Genomic DNA, 8,336 nt, shown 5'->3' with positions numbered 1-8,336 from the left:
TTTTAACTAATGTATGCGACCCTCATGTCATGCCACACGCAGAACTAACACTAAAATGGCTCGATATGTGGGATACTCAAGGATAGGGTTGCGTCTCGGAGCCTGGGACGACTCTCCGATCTCATAGTAGCCAATGCTGTCCTCCTGGGTCCACTCGTCCACTTGGGGCATCCTTTTATGGATATGGTAAGATTTCTTGGATGGATTTTGGGATGATGTGTAACATCTAGACTCCTAGGTATATTATCTATTTACTTATTTTTGAGGACTATTGGGCAACTTGAGGAGTTGGTGCTATAAATCGTCGAGTAGAGTAGTGTTTGGCCACATGGGATTAGTAACCTACTCGACGAGTTAGAGAGTCGACTCGCCGAGTAGACACTGAGTGATGAAACCCTAAATACCCGGGTTTGGGGCCTATTTAAGGACAGTTATAGCCTCATTTGCGGCTCACCAACTGCCCAACTTCATTGAGAGAAAACCCTAATCGGTCATTGAGCTAAGAGAGAGTATTTAAGCTAACTTTGAGTGTTTGGTGCATATTTTGAAGAGAAAGGAAGGATTCCAAGCCAAGGGATGAGAAGAGGCTGTTAAATTTGTGGATATTTCATCCAGGAGCTTCTGTGAAAGGTAAAAAGTCCACACATTCTCATTTTGTTGGGTAGATCTCATATTATTGGAGTTTAGGGCTTTTTCCATCTACTATTGGGACTTTGAGTGTAATGAGTTCATATGGAGATTTGGACATCAGATCTGGACCTTGAAAGGCCCTTAGAGTCCAAAGGTTCCTGCTTTATTCAACCATAATAGAGGTTTTGAGTGAAAAACCATTGATAGAGCATGTTCTTTGCATTTCAAGCCCTAAGTGCCATGCATGGACGTAAAGCTCGTGACTTTATGTGATAATCGAGCCTTGAGAGTGTAGATCTAGATTTTGGGAAGGTTTTCTGCCTTGAAATCGTCTGAATGAGAAATGAGTCTGAATGGATTCGCCGAGTCGATGAGCCGACTCGAAGAGTCCGCTGGGGTTGTCCCAATAAGCTTGATCATACGATAGCTCGCGAGTTGGGGGTTAACTCGATGAGCTGCGTTGGACCTTCACGAGACTTCTGAGGAAAGGAGTGGACTCGACGAGTCACATGGGTGCACTCAGCGAGTCAGGTCAAACATGGACTGTTGACTCGAGTTTGACTTTTGTTGACTTCAGGGTTTAGTCAACATGAGTAATGGAGAGCATGGAGGGGTAAAAAGGTCTTTTACCCATTCTTAGAGTTAGAGAGAGAGAGAGCAACCTTTGGTATATTTTGAGTATAAGTAGAGAATTAATTAGAGATAATTATTCTATGTGTTAGGCGGACGCTAGTTCGAGATTCCGTGTACGAGATTGTTACTTGCTAACTTACGAGGTGAGTTTTCTCACTATACCTACCATGAGTGGTATCTATGTGTGACCGGAGGGTCTTATGTGCTTATTTGAGTTATGTGATATTATGCATTTTGTCTGTGTGATATATATGATATATTCTGTGTTTTACTGAGATAGGACCGGAGGGTCCAACCCGAGTTGTGGGACCGGAGGGTTTCCACTGAGACAGGACCGAAGGGTCCAAATTGAGCTGTGAGACCGGAGGGTCCTCACTGAGACACATGACCGGAGGGTCCACACCGAGAAGCATGAGACTGTAGGGTCCATGCTGAGTTATACCCATGAGAGGCTTATTATTTGTGTATGTGATATTTTGGGGAACTCACTAAGCTTCATGCTTACCGTGTTATGTGTGATGTGTTTCAGGTACCTCTCAGGACCGCGGGAAGGCGTCGACATGATTGTACACACTTGTTCGAGACTTTATTGAGGATTTTGGGATTTGACTTTATTTGTGGTTTTGATGTTGACATTTTGAGATACATGTGGTTTTATAAAATACAATATATGAGTTTATTGTGCTTTTAAAATGAAAAATTTGGTTTGAAAATTTCGGTGTTACAAGTTGGTATCAGAGCCTTGGTTTGAGGGTTTCGGATGTACCTTCGGGTATGTTTGGACTCAAACTGAGAATTTGAGGAAAATTTTCAAAAGAAATGATTTTTCTAAAATTGAGTAATAGATTTTAAGAGAAAACGAGAAGGAGCAGTGTGTACAATCAGCCAGAGCCTGAACGGTGGTTTCCCAAAATACCCTTAACTGTTTATTTTCCGAGATATTTATGAGATACTTGTGTGATATAGAGATGCATGCTAGATATTAGGCTAGGTATTTCATATTCTTGGTCTAGAGTTGCCTGATTTGTGATGCCTTAGCCTAGGAGATGCTTTTGATCAGTGGTATCTGTTATTTGCTCTGAGTATGTGTTGAGTTCTGGGTCTAGAGATAATCTAGGAAAAGATACCTAGATGAGCATATGAGTAGCCTACTGGGAGAGTAACCTGATATTTGTGAGAGGTAGAGTATTTGTGAATTAGAACCTTAGGAGGAGTACTTGGGATGACTACAGGTTGGTGTGGAAGGTAGTATTGGGCCCGCACTACTGAAAGCACCGGATCTGTATGCCACCCAAGTAAGAATCCTTAGGATGCTAAGGAACAAGTAGGGATGAGTGATCGAATGTGAGTATGCTCGAGCAACCTTTGGTATATTTTGAGTATAAGTAGAGAAATAATTAAAGATAATTATTCTATGTGTTAGGCGGAGGCTAGTTCGAGATTCCATGTACGAGATTGTTACTTGCTAGCTTACGAGGTGAGTTTTCTCACTATACTTACCATGAGTGGTATCTATGTGTGACCGGAGGGTCTTATGTGCTTATTTGAGTTATGTGATATTATGCATTTTGTCTGTGTGATATATATGCTATATTCTGTGTTTTACTAAGATAGGACCGGAGTGTCGAATCGAAGTTGTGGGATCGGAGGGTTTGCACTGAGACAGGACCGGAGGGTCCAAACTGAGCTGTGAGACCGGAGGGTCCTCAGTGAGACACATGACCGGAGGGTCCACACCGAGAAGCATGAAACCACAGGGTCCATGCCGAGTTATAGACATGCGAGGCTTATTATTTGTGTATGTGGTATTTTGGGGAACTCACTAAGCTTCGTGCTTACCGTGTTATGTGTGATGTGTTTCAGGTACCTCTCAGGGTGCGACAAGGCGCCGACATGATTATACACACTTGTTTGAGACTTTATTGAGGATTCTGGGATTTGACTTTATTTGTGGTTTTGATGTTGACATTTTGAGATACATGTGGTTTTATAAAATACAATATATGAGTTTATTGTGCTTTTAAAATGAAACATTTGGTTTGAAAATTTCGGTGTTACATGATGGGGGTGAGGCTTCTCTCTTTCCAAATAGAATAGAATTGGATTTTCTGGGGGTGTAGATCACTCGGCGTCCTGAGGCGTATACAATGGAAGGCTGGTTTAAGGCTGGAGACTCCGATGATGGATTTGACTCCAAAGTGTCCTCCTCTTGAGTCTCGGGATGTGCATCACCGTGGGATGATGAGTTGGGATATGGTGAGCTGTCACCTTGATATCCTCCTGCCTGCTTGTCGTGTGGATCCTCCAGTGGCTTCTCGTTCTCATAGGACTCCACGTCCTCATAGGTCTCCTGTCAGAAGTTTAGAGGATAAAAGGTATTCTAATGAGATAAGAATCCTCCATGCTTATGATCACCTAGAGGAGACCCATTCTCTAGTGAAGCATCAACAGATCGAGATTAAGAGTCTCGATCAGCGCGTGAGAGAGGCGGAGTTAAGATTGTTGGTATCAGAATATGGGTAACCACTTTAGAGGCAATGATCGGGTGCCTCCTGCAGCACTTAGCCCAAATAGTGATTTGGTTGGTAGTTTACTTTAGGTTGCGGTAGATAGCTCTATCCTGGGGTAGCTAGGAACTATGATATTCTTGGGTGTGAGGGAGGGAATAGCACCGTAACCGATATTGGAATTTGCTAATTCTTTTGTGAATAATAGATCCTACTCCTGTTCAAACCACACTTGTATACACTCTTTTGGTTATGATAAACTGTTGTAAAAAGTTTATGAAAATGTATAAAAGTTTGTATGATCTGAATGTTTACATGTTATTTGTTTGTTTTTATTGCTTTAAATAAGTTAACCCTTCTAACTTAGCAAGATAAAATAACAATTAACTCGTACCTTAAATTTAGAATCATGGCTCGAACTAGATGTAACCAAGGAACACTTGAATGGAATCCGGAGACAATGTGCTCAGCCGTGATTGAGACACTAATCGCCCAACGTGTAGCTGATGCCATAGAAAGTCTACAAACCCATATGAATGTAGGATCAGGAGGCAATGGAGGTGAGAGTTTGCAAGGAGACAATTGAGTTCCTACTAGAGTTTGTTCATATAAGGATTTTATGAACTGTAAGCCAAAACCTTTCTATGTAAATGAGGGTGTTTTTGGGCTTACTAGGTGGATAGAGAAGATGGAGTCAGTTACACCGATACCACTGTCCACATGAGGAAATGCAAAAACTGGAGCAGAACCTGTGGAATCTGATGATGCTGGAGGCTGAGATTGCCACTTATACAAATCGCTTCAATGACCGAGCCACCTTGTGTCCCGAGATGGTTACCCCAGAGGAGAAGAAGATAGAGAGGTATATTTGGGGTTCGCCACAGCGTATTCAATGCTTAGTCACGATGTCAAAAACCTACTACCTTTGATAGCGCCAAGAGATTAGCCTTTAGTCTGACCCATCAAGCGGTTCGTTGAGGAACGATGGTTCAGAAGGATGATCTTCCCAAGGCAGAGGGTAGGAAAAGGAAATTTGGCAAGGAGGCCAAAAGGAAGTCTAGGCTGTCATCAAAGAAGATACGGGAAGTGATTCGAGCATTTATAGTAGCAACACCCTCGGTAGGGACTACTTTAGGAGGTAGTCCTAAGTGCAAGGAATGTGGGTATCATCACTATGGAGCATGTTGGGTCTGTACCAACTGCATCAAGAGATGTCATCTTGCAAACAAGTGTAGAACCCCATCCAATAGAGATAGTCGAGCGTGCTATGAGTGTGAGGAAATTGGACACCTCAGAAAGGATTCTCTGAAACTAAGAGGTCAGGGAGGTCCCCTAGAGGCAGGGCTTCTGTGATTGGAGAAAGGGAAGCCGTAGAAGATCCGATGGTAGTGACGGGTTTGTTCATAATCAAAAATTTGTATGAAAATATTCTTTTTGATACTGACGCCGATAGAAGCTATATTACCTCAAAATTTAGGAAGTTATTAGATCGCCCCTCTAGTAAAATTCGGGAATCCTATATAGTAGAAATGGATAATAGTCAAGTCAGTAGTATTAGGGAAATATTTTGGAACTGTACCTTAACTCTAAATTTCATCCCTTTCTCGTTGACCTTATGCCAATCGTCATTTGAAGTTTCGAAGTCATTATCGACATAGACTGGTTATCCGTTATTGGAGCATGGAAATGCTCTACAAGTAATGAGTGATAGTTAGGTTGTATTTTTCCGTCTATTGTATTGTTGGTGTGTTTTTCTCTCCCTCCTATATAAAGGGAGAGGTGGTCATTTTTCTAAGTGTGCACTTTCTAAAAATGTAATCTCTAGAGAGAGAAATTGGTGGGATCTCTACCCACCAAGGGAGAATCTTCTCTCGCATGTTCTTGTCACGTTCTTCATGTGTATCTCTCTTTCTTTTCTTATCTTTATATGAATTCTCATCATATGTTCTTCATGTTATATATTTTGTATCCGTTAAATCTCGAGATATTTTATTCCGCATCCATCGTTCGTTCAAAATGGGTTCTATCAATTGGTATCAGAGCCGTACCTTGAAGGTTTAATCGACTAGTTCAAGGGAACGACTCCCGTTCGGTGATTATCTTGGAGATTTTTTGTATTTTTGCAAGAATTTTCGGGTCCAAACCGGAAATCTTTTGATGAGTTTTCTATTTTTTTGGGTTGATTCAAGCTTAGAAGAATAATTTTGTTACTACTTCTCATTCAAATTTTCTGCAGGAAATCATGTTCTTAATGTTCTTATTATTTTGTTGTTGAAGAAATGAAGAAAAATGGGAGAAGATATTAATTTTGTGGTCTTAAAAAGGGTTGCAGAATTGCTCTAGGGAGTTTTTGTTCTTGGAAGTAAAGACACAAAATATCTTGGGCTTACTATTCAAGGAAGTGAATTTTTTTTACCCAGCAGCTTGTAAATCTTCACGAGGTATGAAGCCTTTTATTCCTCAATTTTCTTGCTGTGAATCTATAATTTGAAGAGTTTGGATGTGATTAATTGTTTGCATAAAGCATAATGTCCTTTTTTCTCTTTTGGGTAAAGTGTATTCCACTTATATTTGTTTTCCCAAGTAAAAACCATGTGACTTTGTCCCATCCCATGACCTTTTGTCCCCTTTAAACCACCTGCACACTCCTTATTCCCTTGACCAAAGCCTTTTTTTCCCACATTTTTTATAAAAACAATCGTGCGAGGTCCGCTGAGCAGACCGCAGCCTCGGATGTAACTGTTGACCTGCAACCTTCTCTTCTGCTGCCCTCTACCTTGTACTAGAGCCCTGACCCACTACCGCAACTTCCTTTGACTTGTACCAAGAGATCGAAGCTTCGAATTTCCCTTGTAACCGCAATGACTTCGCATACTGCAGTTGCTTTACCCTTCTTCGCATCGCAGTCTCTTCTAACTAGCTTCATCCGCACCCACCGTTTTCTCCTACCGCAACCATCCTTTGCGAACCCGCAGCCTCCTCACAGACTTCCCACTTCGGTACTCAGCTCTCATCCGCACCTGCCCCCTTTCATCCGCAACCACCCCACCGCAGCTACCTCCCTCTCTGCGGTTCCCTTCTCATCCAAAACACCTTATCAGATCCGCCCCACCTCCTTAACTTCGGCCCTCTCCTCTTCAACCCCTTCCTTCCTTATTCTTCCTCCCACTTACTCCTTCAGCCCTTCCCTCTTCTCTTCTTACTCCTCCCCTCATTCCTTCTTTCCTTCCCTTCTCATCAGCTTTCTTTTTTTAACCCTTTTTTTTAACTTCATTTTTTTTATCAGCCAATTTTTTTATTATTATTTTAATTGTTTTTTTACAACAATTATTTTTTATTTAGCCAACTATTTCTTTTAACACCAATTTTTTTATTTAGCCAATTTTTTTTATTAAAACCAAATTTTTTTTTAAAAAACCAATTTTTTTTTAATACCAGTTTTTGCCACAACCGAACCTTGGATTGTCACATTGGTTCTTTTCTTGCCGATTATTTTGGAAGACTTCTATTCTTTCCATGAAGATTACTCCATACCGTAGTCGGACTTCATATTATTCTTTGTGATGCTTGCACCGCAACGACGATTAATCAACAAAGTTGTTTCACATTCTTCACTTTATGGGATTTTATGACTTGTCGCTCTTGATCTTCGGTTGACAAATCATTTATCTTGACCATGTGGACTTTATTTTCTATTGAAGACCACTTCGAGAGTTCCGACACCGCAATTTGGGTATTTTGGTATCTTTTCGGCACATGAGAGATTATTTCTTCATGCAGACTTATTCTCCTTTCTAAGGTATTTGTTCGAGCAACATCCAACAATTGAATCACACAGCTTCTCATGACCGCAAAGTATCTCTTTTACTCTATTTCTTGTGTCTTATCGAGACCCTTCATACATCTAGGGAGAGCCTTCTTAGCTCTTGGTATCCGACACTCTCCATCCCGATGATTTGTTGATTTTTGATATCCTTTCATTGGTTATCAAAAATAGGGAGAGAATATCAAATATCATCCGGATGTGATTTTATGATTGTTTGAGTTTGGATTTTTGAAGACTTCTAAAGACGATGATTTATTTAGATTATTTATTATTTGGACTCTACCACAAGATGATTCTTTGTGTTTGCATTCGGTTCAGATCTTATGTTTTCTCGAGTTTGGATTTGTGATATTTTGAAGACGAAGACTATTTTGGCGATGTGATGTGGCACTTATTTTTGGTCTTTTGATCAAATTTTTGGCATTGCTGGACCATGTCTTTGGACTCACATTATTTATTATCCGGACTTTATTTTTTGGATGCTTCACATTTTTTGGCAGGTTATTCTTTGATGAATTTTGGTGTATTATGATTCGAGAACTAGAGATGGTTTCCAGACTTTCTGAAGCCGAAGTGTTTCTTTTATTGGATCTTCTACTTGCTCATGGTGATCTTCTTGCTCATGGCGCTTATGACTAGTTTGAAGATTTGGATCTTATTTTTCTGCTTCATTAGTGGTGCTTTGAAGCCGAAGACCTTCATTGTTTAGAGATTCATGGCCTGTTTCAGACTTCACAGAC

This window comes from Lactuca virosa, chromosome 5 (genome assembly GCF_052849685.1).
Source record: "Lactuca virosa cultivar CGN04683 chromosome 5, Lactuca_virosa_CGN04683_v6, whole genome shotgun sequence".
In the NCBI taxonomy this organism is placed as follows: Eukaryota; Viridiplantae; Streptophyta; class Magnoliopsida; order Asterales; family Asteraceae; genus Lactuca; species Lactuca virosa.
This window is presented reverse-complemented; position numbering follows the sequence as displayed.